This window comes from Sminthopsis crassicaudata, chromosome 4 (assembly GCF_048593235.1).
Source record: "Sminthopsis crassicaudata isolate SCR6 chromosome 4, ASM4859323v1, whole genome shotgun sequence".
Taxonomy (NCBI): Eukaryota; Metazoa; Chordata; class Mammalia; order Dasyuromorphia; family Dasyuridae; genus Sminthopsis; species Sminthopsis crassicaudata.
This window is the reverse complement of record NC_133620.1, coordinates 70730536-70753341: the sequence shown is the minus strand read 5'-3', so window position 1 is coordinate 70753341 and position 22806 is coordinate 70730536. Positions and strand designations below refer to the sequence as shown.

Genomic DNA, 22806 nt, shown 5'->3' with positions numbered 1-22806 from the left:
GATTGAGATCAGCCTCTTGGCCATTAATTACTCAGAGGCAAGAGTGTTCATTTGGAAACCACCTTCAGCCTGGCTCAGTTCTTTTACAGACAAACACCTATACTTGGAAAACATGGGTAGTTGGCCTGCATTGCCCCCTTGGGTGCTTGTAATAGGAAGACTAGATGAACAAACTAAGAAAAGGAACATGAGCTTGATGGTATAAAAGAGGAATGATTCTCGGAATCATTTCCATCTTTTAGGGACAGACAGTATAACATCTATATGCTTGGTCCTCTGCAGAATTAAATTACCGTAACCCTTCCAGGAAAGAGTTTGCAAAGGGAGGAAACATAGAGCAATGGATATGAAGTCAGAAAATCTGAGTGCAGGGACAGCGCTAACCATGGATTAATTATATCACCTGATGCCAGCAGTCACTTTTGCCTCAATGAGCCTGAATTGTAAAATAAGCCTTTATTTCTTCACATAGATAATGTAGGGCTTGCATGAGATGATCTCAAGATCCTTTTCAGCTCCAGTCCCTAATGGTTTTAATCTATAGTTAAATTTTATTGAATTTCACATTTAATAAAGCTTTCCCCCTACCTTTCATTAGTCAATTTTGCACATATTCATAAAAGTGTTTGCTATATGGAAGGTATTATGCTAGACATTAGGGATAAAGAAGCCAGAATAAAATAGCAGCTAAGTGACCCAGTAGATAGAGGTTGGGGCCTGGAGTTCAAATTAGGTCTCAGACATTCTGTGACTGTGCAACTCACTTAATCTCTGTCTCAGTTTCCTCAACTGAAAATTTGAGATGATAATAGCTCTTATTTCCCATAAATGTTATGTAGATCAACTAGATAATTTGTAAAGTGCTTATCTGTTTCTGGCATATAATAAGTGCTTAGCAAAAGCTTATTCCCTGCCCTTAAAAAGCTCACATTTTCATCCATGTTTCACATTCTATTTCCTCACCTTCTTAATTTTCTTCTTAAGGCACACCCAGACTTTCCATGGTATAAAGAAAAGTTTTATGAATGACAGCTATTATATTATTTCAATATTAATAGTTATGATTAAAACTAACAAAATACAGGAACTCTAGACAGCTAGATGCCACAGTGGATAGAGCAAAGGCCCTAAAGTTAGGAGGACCCGAATTCAAATGTGGCCTCAGACACTTGGCACTTAGTAGCTGTGTAACTGCAGGCAAGTCATTTAACCTTATTTGCCTCCAAAACAAAACAAGATAAAATAGCTAGTCAATAGATTTTACCACATGCTATGCCTATAGCAGAATTCTTCTGGGGTTTTCTATCTAAGAAACATCTCTGGTAGTTCTATACCTCCAGATTTGGCTAATTCTTATATTTAAAAAAACAATTAATCAGATATGTTCATCAATTAACTGCTCAGATTATACATGTATACATTGCTGTCTATTGTTAGAACATAGTTCAGATCATAACTATCTAGCTAGATAATAGCTAGGTAAATAAGAAAGTAGGTAGATGAGATATTTATTAAGTAATTACTATGTGTCAAGCACTGTGCTAAGCACTAGTAATGAAAATACAAACCTGGTCTTAGAGAGCTTACATTCTAGTAAAGGTAAGATAATACTGAAAAGGAAACTGTAAAGGGGCTTGGGAAGGTGGAAGAAGCTAGAAAGTTTACCTAAGAAGTCTTGGGCTGGATTAGAGTTGAAAAAAGCATCATGGCTGTTGCAGGCACTTTAGAGAAAAGCTCATCAACTGGAGAAAGAGCCATTAAGGGTGAAGTGTTACCAATACAAGAAGGCAATTGGGGTAGAGATGGAGAGGTGGTCTATGGTGACATGTAGTCTTTGCTCCCTATGAAACTTGCACTGAGATATCTTAAAAGAAGAATTTGTATCTTGAAAGAAGAATTTGTATTTGTTGAATTTATAGGGCTCAAATATGCACTGATTGCACTAGAGAAAAATTTTCAGTTAAAAAAATAACTGCTTGGATGATTTCAGAAAGTTCTGAAGACTTACATGAATTGATGCTAAATGAAGTAAGCAGAGCCAAGAGAACATTGGATACAGAAACAAGAAGATTATGTGACAATCAACTCTGATAGACATGGCTCTTTTCAACAGCATGGTGATTCAGGCCAATTCCAAAAGACTTGTGATGGAGAGAGTCATTTGCACCTAAAGAGAGAGGACTATGGGGACTGAATGTGGATCACAACATAGTATTTTCATTTTTTGTTGTTGTTGTTTGCTTGTTTTTTGTTTTCTTTCTAATTTTTCTCTTTTTGATCTGATTTTTTTTGTGGAGCATGATAATTGTGGAAATATGTATAGAAGAATTGCACACATTGAACATATTTTGGATTACTTGCTGTCTAGGAGTGAAGGTGGTGGGGAAAGGGAGGGAAAAATTGTAACACAAAGTTTTGCTAGGGTAAATGTTGAAAACTATCTTTGAATATATTTTGAAAATAAAAGGCTATTATTTAAAAAAATAATTGCTCATCTACAAATAAATCAGAGGTTCTAAAAATCTATTCATATATCAACATTTAACATCAATGAAATTGAACTGCATCTTCCCTGAATCCTTGTGTTTGGAATTCAAGCTCAGAAGCTTGAGGCTCTATGCTATACATTTTCAGTGCCTAATAAAGTTTATATGCTTCTAGTTCCAAAATCTCATGTAGAGTTATGAAAAAAGGGGGAATATATATGACTATCCTTGTAGTCTTCTCCATCATGTCAGTAGTCATGATCAACTGTTATTTCCTTTCCTGAATCCCAAGACAAGACAATTACCCTTCCATGAAAAACTTCTAGAAAGTTATTTTGTTTTTTAAGGTCAGCTGCTCCAGAATTTTGTCTTCAGATATTTTTAGAGATAAAATTGTATTTCTTAGTATAGTCCATCACAGATCTTTTTCAAAGTATACTGGGAAAGGACAAAAATGGATGTGAAACAACTAATATATGAGCCTATTCAGAATGTCATCTTTCTGTTCCAAACATGCTATTCAAAGTACTTTCTTTTGAAGAATTCTCTTTTGATTTAGACTGTCCTTTACAAATGACTTAACAAGACTCTGAAAATGAAGTTTAGTCAATAACTTTGTTTTAGAAATCTTATAAATAGGGTTCCAGGTAAAGTTAGAGTAAGGAGCAGGTTTTGTGGGAAGTATGAGCTGTCAATAGAGAATTAAAGTTGCAGTGGGACATCCAGTTGGAGATGTTTGGTAGGCAGTCAGAAAGGAAGGTGTGGAATTCAGAAAATAGATCAGGGATGGAGATACAGATATGGGAGTCATCCACTTAGAAGTATTAGCTGAAATTGTGAAACTGAATGAGAACATCCCTATAGGGATGTATAGGAATAGGTAGGGAAAGAAGGAAAGAGAGTTGAGGACAAACTCAGGAGAGGAAGGAAGAAGAGAAATAGTAGAAATAGTCCTCAAATGAGACCAATGAGCAATCAAAATGGTAATAACAGTCCATATTTATAGCATGCATTAAAGTTTGGGAAATGCTTTCCTTATAGACAATCCCATGACATAGGTAGCACAAACATTAAACCCAGATTATAGATGGGAAATGTGAGAAGTTAAATGATTTGTCATAATCATACAGGCAGAAAGAATCACACCAAGCATTTATAGAATACCTACTCTGTACCAGGCACTGTATTATCTCATTTAATCTCCGTAAATATCCTGAGATGTATGTTCTATTATTATCTCCCTTTTATCATTGAAGAAACTGAGGCATACAGGGGTTAAGTGATTCTCCTAAGATCATATAGTTCATAAGTGTATGAGGCCAAATTTGAACTTTGGTTTTCCTAACTTACTGATCCAGTATTCCACATGTGCTTCTTTTAGATGGTGATACAAAGAGGCAGGTTATGAAATATGGTCTCTGCTCCAAATTCAGTACTTAATTCATTACCATACTATAACTGCTTTGGAAAGTAGAACTAAAAATAGATGTCACAGAAACCAAAGAGAATCAAGAGATGAGAGTAGTGGAATGCTACATCCAGGTCAAAGGGAATGAAGTCTGAGAAAAGGCCATTATATTTGAAGTCATGGATAAACTTTAAGTGAATAGTCTCAATAATAATATAGGGATAGAAACTATAATATATTGAAAGGAGTTGTGTCACGGGTAGTAAGGATAAGAAAGCAATTATAGCATTTAATACTTTTTTAGTTTGGCAGTGAAAAGTAGGAGAGCTTGAAAATCATAATTTAAAGGAAAAAACAAGATATAAAAAGCTTTTAAAAATAGAAGTGATCTGAACATCCTGATAGGTAGGAGCAAATGAGCGAGCAGAGAAGGAAAGGATGAAAAATGCAATAGAAAGACGGGATGATTGATAGAACAAGATCTATCAGATCTTTTGGAGGAGATAGGATTTGGCATAAAGATTGCATATTTAGCTTAGGCAAAAGAGAAATTAATATATTTTTTGAGTAGCTATAGAGAAATTGAAAAGAACTAGTGGACATCAGGAATTCTGAGATGGGGACAAAGGGGAGTTTAAGATCCGATGCTTTAAGTCAGAAAATAGGAGATAAGGGAAATCTTTTGAGTGAGAGAGGGCTGAGTATACATTTAGAGGCATGAGGAGTCTAGAAGAGTTTGAAACAACTGCTATGGGATTTATAATTAGAGGACATGAGTTACAATCCCATTTCTGTTCCTTACTGACTGTATGATCTTAAATAAAACATAATCTCTCTGGGCTTTATATTCTAAATTTGTAAAATGAGAAGGTTGGACTCAGTGACTTCTAAGATATCTTCCATCTTGAATACTGTGATTTTATGATTATCAAGCAATGGACAAAGAAGGGGAAGGGAAGATTGTCTTGACTCCAGATCCAATGTTCTATCCACACTGCCTCTCAGTAATGTCCAATGAACTGGAATAGGGAGAGACAACCAAGCCTCCCCTGGAGATCTATTGTCATGGATATAGTATCCTTGAGTTTTGGAAAACTAAACTTCAGCTAATAGGAGGAAGTAGAAATGCTTAAGAATAATTTGAGGACAGAGTGGGGATTTCTTGCTCTTAATTGAAAGGGCTTTCTAAAAATCACAATAAAAGGAGATAGAAGAGGTAAAGATAGGGATAGAGTTTTCAGGGCAGAGGTGAATATACATGTAATTATGACATTAAACAAAAGTAGAAAATGCCTTGGCCTAGATTGGTCATAGTGGATGCAATGAAGAAGCTGGGGTGAGACTCAGGAGGGCAAAGCAGGGAGACTGGGACATCAGACCAGAGCAATGCTCTGGAGGAAATAGCTCAATCCCTATTCACAATGTTGGATTGGGTCTTCTCCCCTTGGGGTTCCAGCGGTAGTCCTGAGGGGTTTTCAGGAATCTTTCATAAAATACTCCTCATGAGAACCTACCAATGTGTTTCTCCCCAGCTGGTCAGCTAGACTCAATGTGATTTTAGAAAGGTATATTTGGTGAAGTGATACAGTAAAATACTTGTATTTCTCTGAAAGTCTATATTATAGTTTTCCTAGTATATACAGAGTTTTAAGGAAAGTGGGCTTTGAAATAATTTTGAGAGGTGGGATATTCATACATACATAAGTATGGTACAGCTCCTCTGTGGGATTTTTAGAGATTCTTGAAGCTAATTCTGTCAGGATATCTAGTTTGTTCCCACCTCCCAATGCAGATGCTACTGTCAGTTATTGATGTCTCAGTTATGCAGCTAGGGTGTCTAGATAAATCCAAATCCTTTACCCTCTGAAGGTCACAAGGTCCCCATCCTTTAGACAAGAATAGGGAGATAGAAGTTAAGATCCAAACTCTCTGTACCTTCTCTGGACCATTCCCCAACACAAGAGATTTCTTCTCAGGGGCTTAGCTGAAGGATTCTTTTATTAAGTTGACATACACTTGAATTTCCTATTCCCAACAAGCATGTTAGATTTATAAAGTCTAGAAGGTTTATGACCAAGTCTTTCAATCAATCTTAACAGGTTTACTGTGCACTCAATCTAAACAGCATTGATTGATAAGAATATGTCCCCAGATCTTGTTCACACTGAGTTCAGACTTTTGATTGGTACAATCAAAAATGTCCTCATCAGATAAAGATGGTAGGTCTAAATGGGGTGAAGCTGAGTAGTTGACACCCACCTTTCCTTAAGAACTGAAGAAATAAGAGGTTGGAAGGTTGTTGGAAAGAGTGTGTCATCAGTTGCTGAGAGGAAATAGCAACTAGGCAGAATTTAGTCAATAGAAGAAATGGTAAAATGAACTTTGCCCAGGGTTTCACTCAATTATTTGATGAATAGAACATGGACTTGACAGCTTTTGTCACTCTGTATACTGTTAATTTTCATGTATTCTCTCTGTTCTCCTCAGGATCTTTGGTTGAGAGGAAAAAGGGAATGGATTTCATTGTTGTTCCTTCCCTCCTTTTTAGCACCAAGCTTCATGAGAAATTTTTTGAAAACATTTCTAGGTTAGAATCAGGTTGAGTGATAGATGTGAGAAATCTTCTGATTATATAGGTGTTTATCATATTACAGAATGGGTACCATCCTGAAAAGTTGAATTTAACTTATTTTTAAAATCAGAATAACATTGTATATGTAAAGGATCTTGATAGAAATTAATCAACCAATGCAATAAGTATTTATTAATTTATTAATATATATCTATATATAGATAGCAGTGTGACCCTGGGGGAGTCACTTAACCCCAACCCACCCATAATAAAAAAAAAAGAGAAGATACTAGCAGGTGGGGGCATCAGGAATAGTCTCTGGTCAGAGGAAGTACTTAATCTTAATCATGAAGGAAACCACAGATTCTAGAAAATGGAGATGAAGAAGAACGTTGTAAGTATAAAGTCAGAGCAAAGGCATAGATATGAAACATATGACTGATAGGTCATAGTGAACTACTGTAGTATCTATCATCTGTGAGAAAGAAGTAGGCCAGTTATGACAAGATGGTAAGAGTTTATGGAGGGTAGTAAAATATAACAGAAAGGGAAAGATAGCAAGGAAGGTATTGGGTTGTAAAGAGTTTTAATGCCAAACAAAGGTGTTTATAATTGATCCTGGAGATTACAATGAGCCACTGGATATTATTGAGTAAGGGAGGTGACATAGGCAGATCTATGATTCAGAAAAAAATTGCTTTTGCAGTTGTATTGAGGATAGTGTTGGAGTGGAGAAGACCATTGCAACTGTTTAGGCTAGAGGAACGTCATTGTATGATGAGACTGGAAATCAGATTGCAGAGGGTTCACTAGAAAATGAGAGAAAAAGGTAGAGATCCACTTATCTGAAAGAAACCTATAATAACTCTATAAAGTGAATAATTTCTTGCATTTAAAAGAAACCTATAGTGAATGTTTTGGCAAAATGGATTATATTTATATTTAACTTAATCTTAATTTATATTTAGTATAAATGTGGGTTTTCATATATTGGCTTTCCTTCAACTAAGTTTCCCCTGAGTAGATGATACAGGGCAAGAGATTAAACAGGGGGGGTTGCCCAAATTAATAGAATAGGGAAAAGAATGGTAGCAAGAAAGAAAGAAAGAAAGAAAGAAAGAAAGAAAGAAAGAAAGAAAGAAAGAAAGAAAGAAAGAAAGAAAGAAAGAAAGAAAGAAAGAAAGAAAGAAAGAAAGAAAGAAAAATATCTTTCTGCCTATGGGGTAGCATCTCTGGTATATGCCCATGAGTTACTGATGACTAAGAGAGCTCTGCATTTTCTTTTACCTGAAATAGCTAAAGCTCCATCTTTCCTAATTTTCCTAAGAAGCAGACTCATTAGCTAAACTCTCATCTAGGAGTCTTCCTTAATGGTATTGATGTGCAAATCAAAGTAAATACTGATCTGAGGTTGAGCTTGAAGTGCAGGCAATTAGCAACCTCATTTGTTGACTTGGCGTGAAGCAATTCTTGGATTGGGACCATGAAGAGAAAAGGAAGGAAAAGCAAACCTTGTCATGTTCACAGTTTCTGAATTCTGATTTCAAATGAAGTAACTGAACCAATGTAACAATTATTTCTTAAGAATCTACTAGGTACTAGGCATTGGGCTAGCTACTAGAGACACAAAGACAAAGATGAAACTATCACTAACCTCCAGGAGAGAGAGTAGGAACAATGGGAATTTGTGTTAAATCCCCTTGTAGGAAAGGATAGAGGTAAGCATGGGTCTGATGCAGCAAAAGAAGTAGCTGCAGGAGTCTACTAACTCCTGCTAACTAATTAACTGCTAACATACTGATTTAGACTAACAAGCCCCATGTGCCAACAGGGTTTTGGGTCCCCAAACTGGGTTAAATATGGAGTTTTGCATCCGGAGTACAGGAGCATGATAAGCACCTTCTTCATTTAATAGAGAACTGGTTTCCTGAACTAGCTAAGAATGGAAATATTGGACAATTTATGATATTTTGCTTTTAATCCTATTTAATTTCTTCCCTTTTGAAGGATGACATCATGGGAGTACATAGAGGAAAAGAACTGGAAATTTTCTTTCAATCCTTTCCTTAAGGCTTTTTTTAACCAGAAGCTCACTGATGTCAGGATTCTGGACCTGATTTATACAACACTTCACCTTTACTTAAGCTGGGGTGTTTGAGTGCAGAGTGCAGTACTTTTCTCCAGGGTGCCAGATTGTGGGAGGTATATTTCCTCCCCTTGATGACTGATGTACTGTATCTTACCTCATGGTGGTCTGGCAGTGCTGTGCAACCATCTTGGGATTCCACTACTAGTTCTCACTGTGTTATTCCTTTTCTGTGTCCCCTTTCTCTTTACACCACTACCAAGACAGAAACAAGGGTACTGTTTTGTTTCCTAGTCTGATTAATCAGGATTGTTTTCTATGTTGCTGGAAAAAAAGAACAGAAGGAAAGGAAGAAAGAAAGGAAGGAAGGAAAGAAAGAAAAAAGAAAAGAAGGAAAAAGAAAGAAAAGAATGAAATTAGGAAAGAAGAAAACGTTTATTAAGCACTATGCTAAGTGCTTTATGAATATTATTTGGTTTAATCATCATAACAGCCCTAGGAGATAGGTGCTATTCTCCCCTTTTTATAATTGAGAAAAAATAAGATCTATATTAAGCGACTTGTCCAGGCTCATGTAGCTAATAAATGTCAGAGGCTAAATTTGAAATCATATTTATGCCTTGGGGTCCAATGCTCTTATCTCCCTACTCCATACCCCACATATAGCTGCTTCCTCCTATAACTACTTTGTGTGTCACCTCTGTGCACTTATGTTACCTTTGTACATTATTCACAATTTCATGGGGAACTTTGTGTGGTCATTTAAATGGCTCAAGTAATTAGAATGGTTGCTAATACTGAAATATTTTTATATGGTGGTCCTAAGTTATATGCTTAGCACATTAAAGCCTTCAGACTAAGTACTCTATTCAAAATTTAATCAATCAACCAATCAAGTTTTACCCTCTTCCCCTGGCCCTCCCCCATCCTGTTAGTGATTTCTAGTCCTTCAGTTATATTTCATAGAACAGTATCTCAAAAAGAATATCTATTATCCCACTTCTTTATAAATTGCATTGAAAATTCCAACATTATGGCCTTAAGGGCATTAGAAGTGATGGATTACCCTATTCAACATGTCTTGAAAATAAGAGTCATGAGACATACTAACACAATGACTATACCCACTGTTCTGAATCCCTGGCTCTCCAAAAAAAGCCAAAGATATGCAGTTACAATCCTACCTTGGCTGCTGTAGTTGCAAAAGCCCTAGTTCCACCATAAGCTTAGGCACTTGTGATATGACCTTGAAGAAATTATAATACATCTCAACCTAAGTTTCTTAGGGTTCATCTATAAAATGAGGAAATTAGATTAGATGGTGTCCTCACTTCTAATATTTTGTGTTCTTTATTCTGTGTTTACAAGCTCAATACTGATGCTGAATGCATGGTATTAGCCACTGATATCGATTTGTAACAACAAATACTGAGAACAGGTCACAAGTAATAATACCCTCTTATAGAATTATTCCACATAAAAAACCACACTTTATGAGGAATGTAAGATTGAACTGAACAGTATTGCTTTGTCCCTCTTACCAGAACTCAAATAGATTCCTTTTCCCCAATACTCTCCCAGAACCAAAAATTGATCTTCTCTCATAAAAATGGAGAAAGGTGATCAAGTTGCAAAAAATGCAAACGTTATCTAATAATATTTTTTGTCATTGATATTGCCCTTTGACACTTTCTGATCTTCCCTGACTTAAAGACCATCTCATCTATTGACACACAAAAGTTTCTTATTTCAAAAAAAAACTTAATCTAAAAATGATTTGAAAAGACATATATATATATATACATATATATATATATATTCATTTTTATATATACCATGCCTCCTCTGAACTATTACACCAACTTGCATTTATATTCATGATGGGTCCCTAGAGAAGTGACCATTTTCACAATCTAAGGGTAACTTTATGAATTTGCATTTCTAACACTATTGTTAACTTACAAACCCCTACTAGTATGCTTTTCATTATTAATCAACCACTAGATTGATTGGGTTTTAATTCTAAGGCATTTTTAAAGATGAAATTATAGAAAACAGTAATGATAAAACTATGGAATGTTTTCCTACAAGAAAACACAGTATTCATAGGAAGAGTAGATTAACATTTAGAGAGCAGTGGAAGTAGGGCACTCATATAGGATACATGAATGATAAAGAAAAGTCACAACTTTGAATACTATGAGACCTGACATCCTTTCTTTCATTATAGAGTTCTCAAGCTGAGTTCCCAGGATCTATTCTTCTTCACAACTTAAGTCTTGATTGCTGGAGATCAGCATCCTTGGTGACGTTACAACCTTAGGTAACTATCTTTGCGGCATCTGTGTCTGTAAACAGTGTTTGTCTTTGTGTCTTACTGAATTTAGGGCTTCTCACTAGTACATTAGTTTCTTTTCATGGCTACATAGTCAGTAGGGAAGTAACAGAAACAGAGCATTTCTCTCCCTTCTCCATCCCAATCAAGGGTCTCATACAACAACTTCTTTGAGCCTTGACTGCCTTGAGCTTTTTTGATAACTACTTTGAGGTCCTTTAGAAGTATGACTAACTTGGTTTCTCAATCTATTACATTATTCCCCTGTTGACTTAATCAGAGAGGTATTTGCATCTTATATAAGGATCGTGGAACAGCCACATCTTTTACAGTCAATTTAACATCTCATTAATACTTTGTGATTACATTCTGTATCTTCTGTTACTACAATAACTGATTTGGAAGGAAAAGTTCATCTATCCCCTCTCTTGACTCTTGACTTATAATAGAGGATCTATCCCTCAGGAGTTTAAAATCAAGTTGCTTAAATAGAACTAACAAGTGAAATAATTAGTCATTAAATTCTTTGGTTTTTTTGGAGGGTGTAAAATGTAGTGCAACTTCTTTTTATATTGAGATTTAACATTTAAGTAACTTTTTTTTGCCTTTCTATCACCTTTATTTCTAACTGTATTCCCCCTTCCTCTCTTACTTATACAGCCATCTCTTGACATGTAGACTTAAAAGGGGAAAAAAGAAGGGAGAAGAAAGTGGTTTATTCAAAACTAACCAACATTTCAATCAAGTCCACCAGTATTTGCAATATTCTCCATCTGAAGTCTTTCATTCTTGTAAAGAAGAAAAAAGAGATACATTTTTCTTCTTTTGGGGCCTATTTTAATCATTATAATTATACAACATTCAGTTTCTTTTATTCTTGTTATTGCTCTTTTCATTTACATTATTGTATATTTTGCTTTTGTGCAATGATTTCGCAGGGTCATTACTAGGTTTGTATCCCAAAAATTTCATAAAAGGGAAAAAAGACCTATGTATAAGAAACACTTGTAGAATCCCTTTTTGTAGTGGCAAGGAACTGGAAATTAATTAAATACCCATCAATTGGGGAATGGCTGAATAAGTTATAGTATACAAATGTAATGGAATATTATTGTTCTATAAGGAATGATGAGGAAGGCTGTTTTCAGAAAAGCCTGGAAAGACTTACATGAACTGATGCTGTGTGAAGCAAGCAGAACCAAGAGAATACTGTACACAGTAACAACAAGATTATATGATGATTAACTGGTGATGGAATTGTCTCTTTTCAACAATGTGGTGGTTCAAGGAAATTCCAATAGACTTGGGATGGAAAATTCCATCTGCATCCAGAGAGAGATCTATGGAGACTGAATATGAATTGAAGTGAATTATTTTCACTTGTTGTTGATTTGTTTGCTTTTTCTTTCTCATATGTTATCCCTCTTTGGTCTTATTTTTCTTGCACAACATGACAAATATGGAAATATGCTTACAAGAATTGTGCATATTTAATCTATATCATATTACTTGCTATTTGAGAGAAGGAAGAAGTATGGGAGGGAGGAAGACAAATTTGGAACACAAAATTTTAAAAAAATAAATGTTAAAAACTATCTTTACATGTATTTGGAAAATAAAATGCTATTGAAAATTGTATATCTTGTTTTTCTGATTCTGTTTGCTTCACTTTGTACCAATTCATATAAGTATAGTGTATTTTAAAAGGAAAAACTCTTGTAATTAAAAGTTAATTTTCCATCTTGCATGTTGAAGCACAAGCACTCAACAGATCCTATCCTTTCCAATCATGGATCATCTTAACATGTGGGATCCTAGAAAACAACCCCAGGTTTAAGATATTTTGTCGAGCACAATCTCATTAAAAACATAGCTCCCATGGTTTATCGATATGCTTTCCTTTACTAAGTCAACTTGAGAAAATAACCATTGAAAACCAAAGATATCAAATTAAACAAAATAACAAAATAAGGGACAAAAATATTTCCATTTTGTAATACACAGAGCTTTATTAACTTACAAACTGCCACTGTATATTGAGAAAAAGGAGTATAAATTGAAAAAACAGAAAGGCACGCTCATGAAGAATAAATTGATGAATATTATGCATAGAGTGGTGCATATGTGGGTAATCTATATAGCTAAGGAACATTAAAAAAGAGAGAAGCAGTTAGAATATATACTTGAAGAGGAAAACTTATGCTTTCAAGACTGTTGAGCCACTGATAACCTCCTCTGGCAATCATCAGACTTTCTGCCTTAACCTCAAATCTCCCTTTTCTAGAGAGAGCTCTATAAGTTGAGAATGACTGAACATGTTGTAGTATATGATTATGAAGGAATATTATTGTGCTATAAGAAATAATGAATGATAATGAAGAGAGAAATGAGTAGAACCAAGAGATCATTGTATACAATAACATTGTTTTAAGAAAAACTTTGAATGAATGTTATTTTGAATATTACAAGTACACTAATTATGAAGGGTATATGAAGAAATATGGCTTATTATCTAATAATGCTATCTTTAGGGTGAAAAGGAGGGTAGATAAAAAGGGGGGGGGAAAGAAATTGACTTGATAACTCCATTATATATGTAAAAGGAATAACAAGTTGTACATAGTAGATTTGCAGTTTCACATGCAATCATCTTTTAAAGAAAATTTACTGTATTATAGAAATGCTTGTTTTAGTCCATAAATTAAAAATGAAATAAATTTCTAAAAAAAGAAACTCTTTATTCCAGTTCTACCCAGATCCTTCACATAGTAGTAGGATAAATTACTATGCAGAATTTTATAGCCCTTTGGGCACAGTTCCAAATTGCTCTCCAGAATGGTTGGATCATTCCACAGTTCCACCAACAATGCATCAGTGTCCCAGTTTTCCCACATCCCTCCGACATTTATCATTATTTTTTCCTGTCATCTTAAACCAATCTGAAAGGTATGAGGTGTTAGGAAGGTGGCACTTTAGCTGAACTTTGAAGGACACTAGGGTTTCTGAGATGGAAAGAGAAAACATTTCAAATGTGAGGTACAGTAAAGGGATAAAGTTCATCTGCCATAAACAAAGAATATTAAGAGAGCCAGATGGGGTCGTTCTGTGCATAAAATGGAGCAATATGCAAAGCTGGAAATATTAGGCGAAGTTGTGATAGATTTTAAATACCAGACTAGTTTTTAGTTGATGTTAGAGGCTGTCTGGAGATTGTAAAGCTTGCTGAGTAGGGAAATGGCATGGTCACATTTGTAATTTAATAAAACCACTTTGGCAGCTGTTTGGAGAATGGATTGGAAGTAGGAACAGACTTGAGGCCAATTAGGAGGATTTTGCAATAACCCAGGAAAGAGATGATGAAGTCCTGAACTAGGGTGATGGCTATGTGAGTAGAGGAAGAAACAAATGAGAAACATAGTATGGAAGTGGAAACAACATCTGGCCAAGGAGTGGATGTGTACAGTGAAGGGTTAAGGATGGCACTATGATTGGAAATTTGGGTTACTGGAATCATCGTGTTGCCTTTGATGGAAATAGAGTAATTCAGAATAGTAATTTTGGATAAATGTTGAATTTAGTTTTGATTATGTTGATTTCAATCCTATGATCTCCAGTGTTTATTTTGTCAGGAGCCATATGTGGTTTCTGTTCCCCTGGGGCATGCACAGCTAAAGTATTAGTAAGAAAAGAAGGATTCTTTGGATTCCATCTCTTCTGTTCTCTGGACAGAGGTACCTCTTGGTCAGGTGTAGTTTTACTTGACTTCCTTGACCAAGAGGGTACTAATATGTAATTTTTTTCTTCATGAATAACAATTTAGGTCTTTTCCATGGTACCTTCAGTTCTAACTCTAACAGTCCATCAGTAACTGGTATAACTGAAGCTTGGTTGGCATTCTTCATCACTTAAAACTCCCTAATCATCAGGATCTGTAAAAGACTTGCTTATAGCAATCTGATAATTGTGATTATTGTCTTTTCAGGATCCAAAGTCTTCTCTGAAACTACTGTGTAGAAAGGATTGCCAGGCATTTCATCTTCTTGATATGGAGTAGCTTTCTACTTATCTACACACTTGTGTTTTCCCTTGACACCAAGATTTCTTAGCAGAACTCTGTAAACTTCTTGACAGTGAATTCAAAGATTCTATCATTTTTTTTCTTGTGTGAGCTCAATTACATTGGGACCATAGCTAGAAGTAGTAGTTTAAGGAGCTTATGTTCTGAACCAATAAATAACCAGTTTTCTGATAATACTATCTTCCATATCATTGCAATGATTAAGGAATATGGACTATGGCACTCTGCAAAAATGCTGTTGATTAACAGTTCTTTCAGTCTATTCTTAATGTCTTTCATCTCAGCTTCTGCGATTAAACTCTAGCAGGAATTCTTAGCTGTTATTCATGAATTTTTTTAAAATGATAACCGTATTTCAATATAATTGGTTTCATTTTTAATTCTATATAATTTTTATGCATTTAAAGATATTATTCTGAGATGGAGTCTATTAGCTTCATTAGAGGTTAAGAATCCTTACTTTTAAAGGTTGGGGAGTTTTGGAGGAAATTCTGTCTGTGACATCTCTAGCACATGTCCTACCAAGGCAGTATGAATATATCAATCTATCAACCAAGGTTCTTCCTCAGATGTCAAGTACCAGAATTTAGACATGTGTCTATGGATCCTCTCAAGGGAGAAAGTTCAAGAATTCTTCTTTGTTCCTTGTTATTGGCTTCTATTTACTTGGGAAAGCAGGGTAACCAGGTAATGAGTACCAGATCTCTACTTGCAATTCTCTGCTAGGACTTAAAACAGCCTGGAATTTATTCCAATTAATGCTGAGACATCAGAGATCTGCAAAAAGTCTAGGTTGATAAACCAATGCTGTCCAAGATTAATGAATGAAAAAAAAAAACAATAAATGTATTAAGAACTTACTATGTGTCTGATGGAGCAAGCAGGTGGCACAGTGGCCTGCAGTATTGGGCTTAGAATCAGTAGGATCCATCTTCTTGAGTTCAAATCTGACTTCAGACACTTACTAGATACTTACTAGTTGTGTAACTCTGGGCAAATGACTTAATACTGCTTGCCACAGTTTTCTCAATGAGCTGGAGAAGGAAATGGCAAACCACTTCAATATCTATGCAAAGAAAACTCCAAATGGGGTCATAAAGAGTCAGACAATGGAACAACAAATATACAAGACAGTATTCTAAACTATGTTGGGGATACATATGGTATAAAGTAAGGTAGTCTCTGCTCTCAAGAAGCTTATATTCCAATGGGAGAAAGACAACACAAAGGAAGGCTGGAAAACAAGGGAGGGGGGAACATATGATATAGACAACTGGGACCATGACATGCTACATGAGGGAAGTTGGTCATTTTTTGGAATTGACTTCAAAATAATGAGACTGATTTTCATGTGTGCTTTCATAAGTCTCTTTACTTCTTATACCTACGCAATTAGCAAATAATAAGAGATAAACTTGGTAATTATAAAGACATAGATTCAGTGCTGATAATTCTGTGTAATTGAGAGCAAATCTCTACACTCCAGGTAATTACCTAAAGATACAAGTTAGAGGTTTGTTATTTGCCTTGATGAAAGGACTTTCCATATGGGGAATTCTCCCCATTGATAAAATCATAGACATTAACCAAAAAATAAAATCATCTTCTTTTCCAATATAATAATAGTCTTTAATTTTTTATGAAATGCATTTAAAAAATGATGGGGAAAACAATAAATGTGAGAGGAATTCAGAGTAGAGAGAAATCACTGGGATTGCTGTTAGAACATATAATTTATGAAGAAGGAGAATTGTAAAGGATTGTTTAGATGTGAAAAGGCAGAAAGAAGAAGAAGGACATTCTATTTGTCAGAGGTTGGAGGTATGCAGATGATAGGAAGGAAGGTCAGGAGGTGGGAGTGAGCCAAGCATGTTTGGGGTTATAAAATATGTCAAAGTAGAGAAACCTATCTGAAATGGTGGATTACTAAGGAGTTAGTAAAAATGGGTAATGGAAATGAAGTCAGAAAAGTAGTCTGGTACTGGATTATCAGAGATGTTAGGTTAAAGATCTTATTCATTGGAAAGTGGGGAACCACAGAATGCTTTTGAGTAGAAGTCTTTTCAAATTCTGTGATTTTGAAACCCTATAAATTAGGTATACTATTGTTAATGAGTCCATTCCCATGCCCAATTCTTTAAGCAAATTTGCTATTCCTTTTGGCCAAAGAGTTTTCTTGTCTAGGGCATCCTAGTCTTTATTTTTCATTCTAATCCTAGTGTCCTCTTCCTCTTCTACTTCTACAACTGGAGCTGCCTCCTGCAACTGTCCGCCCCCTCATCTGGATTTCTGAGCAGCTTCCTCCACCTCCCACTGGTTCACTCCTCCTCTTACCTTCTCACAATCATCTATCAAGTAAGACAGGTGACAGTTTCTCTTGGCTCCATTTTATAGACTGAGCAATAGAAACCTCAAGGGCTAATGACTGGTTCAGGGTCACACTACCAGTGAGGGATAGAGTTAAGAATACTAAAAACAACTTGTTTTCACAATCTGTTTTCAGTGGAAAGCTCCCAACTTTTCTAGATGCATACTTTCTCTGTGTAGGAAACAGGACAAAGAGAGACTTTCCTGCGCTGTCAACTTACAGTCTGAAGTCTGGAGATTGATGTCCCTTGTAATTTCAGCAGAATGAATGTGACTGCTGTTGCTATTCTTGTTCTAACTCTAAACTGAGATAAAAAAAACAGTAGCTCTTTCAACTGGCTGTGATACTTGCAAGCATTGGCAGGTTTCCATCTGGAATTCCTATTGTAGAAAAGGCCTTTTCTCTTTCTTTGAGTTCTGAGACAGAAGGGGACCCCAAGAACTCGCTTTGGGGTCTTTTTCCACTGACCCATTCACTGCTCCAGCAGTAGAAAGAGGTTCCCAGGTGAGGCGCTATCTTTAGCTGGTATTCTAGAAGCACACCTGAAAACTTAAATATTGGGGGGTCAGGAGGATAAAAGCAGGGTGTGATGGAAGAATGGGGAGATCATTTGCTGTAGCCCCTATCTACAATTTACACATAATTTTAATGTTTTAAATCTATTGGAGTAGATGAGATTAGCCAGCTCATTGGAGGCCTACAATGGGGTTTGTCTTCTTGAAGGTTTTTAAAGAATAAATCCCCAAATAGCCTAGTCACAAGCTAGCCCAGTGCAAAGTGTATTTATGGAGGGAGGGAATAGGCAGAGCATGGGATCCATAAAAGGACCATTCTTCAGAATATCACTTTTCCCCTGATCTAGTGAATCTTAAATTTGCCAACTTTGAACAAGACATAGTCAGGATTGTCCTAAGACTTTTGCCCTGAATAGTGTGATATCAGGGAAAACTTTCTGTCTGCCAATGATTCTCTTCTAAAGCCAGGTTGCAATATGGCTTTAATCCTTTAAATAAGACTTTAAACCTTTTAAAAATATTAACACTCTTGGGGTGTGTGTGTGTGTGTGTGTGTGTGTGTGTGTGTGTGTGTGTGTGTGTTTAATACTTTAAGATGGTGTCAGTTATTTATGCCTATAGTATAAACTGTGGATCTGGGAGCAGCTTTTGATTGAAGTGTGTGTGGGAGTGCAGTGGGTGCATAAAGTGGGGGGGGAGGGGGAATGATACCGTAGATCATTGGTTAGCTAGGAGAAAGACAAATAAGATAAAATGGCAAGTAGATAAGAAAATAGCTTTACTTTCCATCTGTAGTTGTGCTTGGTTTGAACTCCCTGGAACAAGATGTCCCTCCTAGGATAAGTTGATCATCCAAAATCTCCTCAGCATTCTGTGTAACTCGGCTTTTGATACTCAACACTTTCTCAATTCCCTCATTCTCCTTTTCCCTCAGATCAGCAGGTCGGAGAAAGAAGCACTCAACTCCTCCCAAAACTTTACAGAAGACAGGATCAGAGTTTTGCAACTCCTCACTTTGCATAAGTAGCTATGCTTGGATTGTGCTCCACAGATAGAATGCAGAAGTATCCCCTGGGTCCAGATGGTACCCATTGGTGCCCTCACCTCCAAGCTACTTTTTGTTTACTTTCCTAGCTTCTTCATTAGATTGCAAGTTCCTTAAGTCACAGAGCAAGAAGAGGAGGAGGAGGAGGAGGAAGAGAAAAACAAGAACTGGAATTCATATTGCCATTTAAAAAACCTTAAAGTTTGCAGAATTATCTAAAATAAGCATTTACAAAAGTTACTTCATTTTATCATCACAAGAGCCCTGTGAAATGGATACAATAATAAATCTCATTTTAGAAACTGAAGCTAAGAATCTTCAGCTCTGGGGGTCATTCGTTCACTAGTCATTAGTTTTTCATTAGTAAAACAAATGGATTTGGACAAAGAACCTAAAAATTTACTTCCAGCTCTGGGATTTAACTATTTCAGACACTCCCAATTCTTAGCACCTACAAAATCACTTTGCTTTTTTTAAAAAAATTAATATTTTCTTGTTTGTATACACATTGTCTCCATCCTTCTTCCTCCCATCCTAAAGCAATCTCTTTAAAGTTAGGGGACTGTTTGATTTTTGTTTTTGTATCTGGCCCCTACACCATTATGACACATAATAGAAACTTAGTAATGCCTCTTAAATTGGATTGAATTCTGTGAGCCTATAGTTTTTTCCAGCTCTAACATTCTCTGATTCACTATACCTACACTGACCAAGCACATGCTTCAGACACTTTGTACAAGTTAAGATAGATGACTTCACTGAGCATATTCCCAACTGGCTATATATAATCCTCTATATTATACATCACAGCAGCTACGTGGGCTTCATATCACTCAGGGTTTTTAATGATCTCCTTTAAGAGAGACCCTTAAGAACTGACATTCTGATTCTTGCATGTGTCTGCATGTGAAGAACATTCTGTCTGGGACAATGCTGGGAGATGGGACCTCATCTCTCTTGGCAGGTGGCAATGATAGAGCCCACGCTGCATGGGGTGACTGTGGGACCTACAATCTGGATTTTCTGTAGTATGTATGTACTTTTCTTTTCTGTATTCTGATATCTCCTTAGCCTTTTACTAGACTTTCAACATTTATCCATTTAAATATGTGTAACACTCTACGATGTTGTTAGCTTTGAGGTTGATTACATTTCTCATACTTACATACTCTCCCTTCCTATTTGCTGCTACCTGTACACAACATTCCATTTACCACTTCTACCTTTTACAGAATCTGCTCCCATACCTTGAACATGTTCTTTCCTTTCCTGTACCTCCTGAAACAGCAAGTTTTTTTAAGGGTTCAATTTGAGTATAACTTCCTACATCAGCCTGTTTTGATTCTTTCAACTGCAACATTTTGCTCCCTAGATTCTGTATAGATTTTTTTAAGCTTCTTTATACATATTGCTCCTCTCAATAGAGTGGAAGCTATTGGGTAAAGGGGATTATTTAATTTTTGCCTGTGTATCCCCAGCTCCTAGAAGAATAGAGTTTGGATAGTAAAATACGTCAACGAAGGAATGAATGAATAACTGTAAACCCACTTCCCACTTCTTTCCTTCCTTCCTTCCTTCCTCCCTCTCTCCCTCCCTCCCTCCCTCCCTCTCTCTCTCCCTCCCTCCCTCCCTCCCTTCCCTCCTCCCTTCCCTCCTCCCTCCTTTCCTTCCTTCCTTCCTTCCTTCCTTCCTTCCTTCCTTCCTTCCTTCCTTCCTTCCTTCCTTCCTTCCTTCCTTCCTTCTGCTTGATTTAATACCCATATGGATGTCAGGCATAGCTGTTTTCTGGTACTCATGATAGAAGTCTTAGCTGTCTACTTTTGAGCATGCATAGCTATTCTCATTAATACACCGTATAATAGAGAAGGATCTTTTGATTGACTATTAATCTGTGGATATGAAAGACACTAATGGGCTAAAATGATGTCTCTCTTTATAGTTGTATTTTTTCCTCCCCTGAGGCTGGGGTTTAGTGACTTGCCCAGGGTCACACAGCTAGGAAGTATGAAGTGTCTGAGACCAGAACTTGGGTCCTCCTGAATTCAGGGCTGGTGCTCTATCCACTGCGCCACCTAGCTGCCCTTATAGTTGCATTTTAATGAGAAGGATCAGATGCTGCAAGCTCCCGGACAAGCAAAGAGATCTTAGGCTTTTATGTCCTCACCTGTGTCACCAAGAAGCCATGAATTTAAGGTCTTGCCATTATTTCTGTTTCATTCTGGATCATTCTTTGGTGAAATATTGGAGACAGCTGTGAGCTCCAAAAAGACAGAAGGCTCACCCATCAAAAGACCAGGGACTAGGAATCCATATCAAATGGAGGTCACCCAATCAAGGACACCCAATATAGATTGAGTTGTAGGAAAACAAGGAACCAAAAGCAGCAAGAAATGGCATGAGTTTCAGTAGACTCCCATACCATGACTCAGTAAGTATTCTTTTATTAACTGTTCAAAATTATATCCTCTAAACTAGAAATATACTCTACTCTGTAACATCTGTCACTTTAAGGAGTAGGTTCAAACTTAAAAGCAGTTGCTACAAATCATTCATCCCATTTAGTTGACTTCCAAATATTTTGTTGTTTTTGCATTTTATGTAAAAGTGAAGAAATAAAAATTTTTCCTGTATCATATACATATTAATATCTTGCATGCTAGTTCAGGAGGACTTGGGGAATTTTTAATTTATATTTGCGGTAAACTAGACATGAGTTATATATTTGTTATATTTGATATTTATTAGAGCTGACTCCAGGTTGGAGCAAAATGAGCCAAAGAATGATGTTTTTTGTTTTTTTGTTTTGTTTTGTTTTGTTTTGAAATGCCATCCATACTAGATTTGGTCTGCACAAATTCAAAGCTTGAGAACTTTGGGATGTGGTTCATAGATTATGTCATTTTTTATATCTTCTCATCTATATACATGTTGGATATCCCCCTCCAAAGAGCACAATGTAGTTATTATATTTTTTAAGAGTAGAGAAGACTGCTGTCCTAGAGTTAATTTTAGAGATTGGTGGAATGATCATTCTACTCTTCCCATTTACCAACATTAAATGTTTTCTAAATGGAGATCTCTGTAGCAAGCATTTCTACTATGCTGCTAAAATATAGAAGCAGAGTTCAATACATAAAGTAATTATTTAGGTAGGATTTACTGAAGTATTCAATATAGCCAAAGGAGTCAGGAAATAATGGGAAAGGGGACTAGAGAACATCTGTATTTAGTATTCCTTCCAGATTTATCATGAATCTTCATGTCTCCATCTTGATGAGCTCCCCTTTGGTGAAAGGCTGTCTTTCACAATGATGCAACTTGAAGCCAGGTTTTTTTTCTTATATAATGATACATGGAGTAATCACACATCATGTAGCACCCCATACTTTTCACTTGGACTTAAGGATACCTACTTAATCTCTGGGATGACTTGCTCATTCCAACCTTACCTCACACTCAAAGGTTCACAGAGGAGGATGTAATTACCCTCAAATTCTTTCACCAATAGATTTGTATTTATACAACCAGCCCCTCACATTAGTGATATTTTTAGATCTTAAGCATAGTTATTATATTTAGTAAATGTATTAAAATAAATAATATTATCACACACACTGCAAAAGAATAAATAATAAATATATCATGATATACTCATAAATATACATATAGTACCTTTTTCCCTCTGAGGTAATTGGGGTTAAGTGACTTGCCCAGAGTCACACAGCTAGGAAGTATTAAGTGTCTGAGATCAAATTTGAACTCAAGTCTTTCTGACTTCAAGGCTGGTGCTCTATATTGTATCTTACTGATGAATGCAGTAATTGCTGTGGAAGAGTAGAAGATATCACATAAGAGGAAGTTTGAAAAATGTAGAGCTAGGCTAAAGGTCTCAATCTCATTTACTTTATAGAAG

The 22806-nt window shown here is 36.1% G+C and overlaps 1 long non-coding RNA gene across 1 annotated transcript in view; it reads left to right on the top strand.

The window, feature by feature from the left end:
• The window catches only part of LOC141565461 (uncharacterized), an 84695-nt gene extending 65546 nt beyond the window's left edge, over positions 1 to 19149 (top strand). The window contains exons 3-4 of the long non-coding RNA XR_012489027.1: positions 10783 to 10875; positions 18783 to 19149. This is a non-coding gene — a long non-coding RNA (uncharacterized LOC141565461). The remainder of the gene's footprint in view (positions 1 to 10782; positions 10876 to 18782) is intronic.
• The last annotated feature ends 3657 nt before the right edge of the window (positions 19150 to 22806 follow it).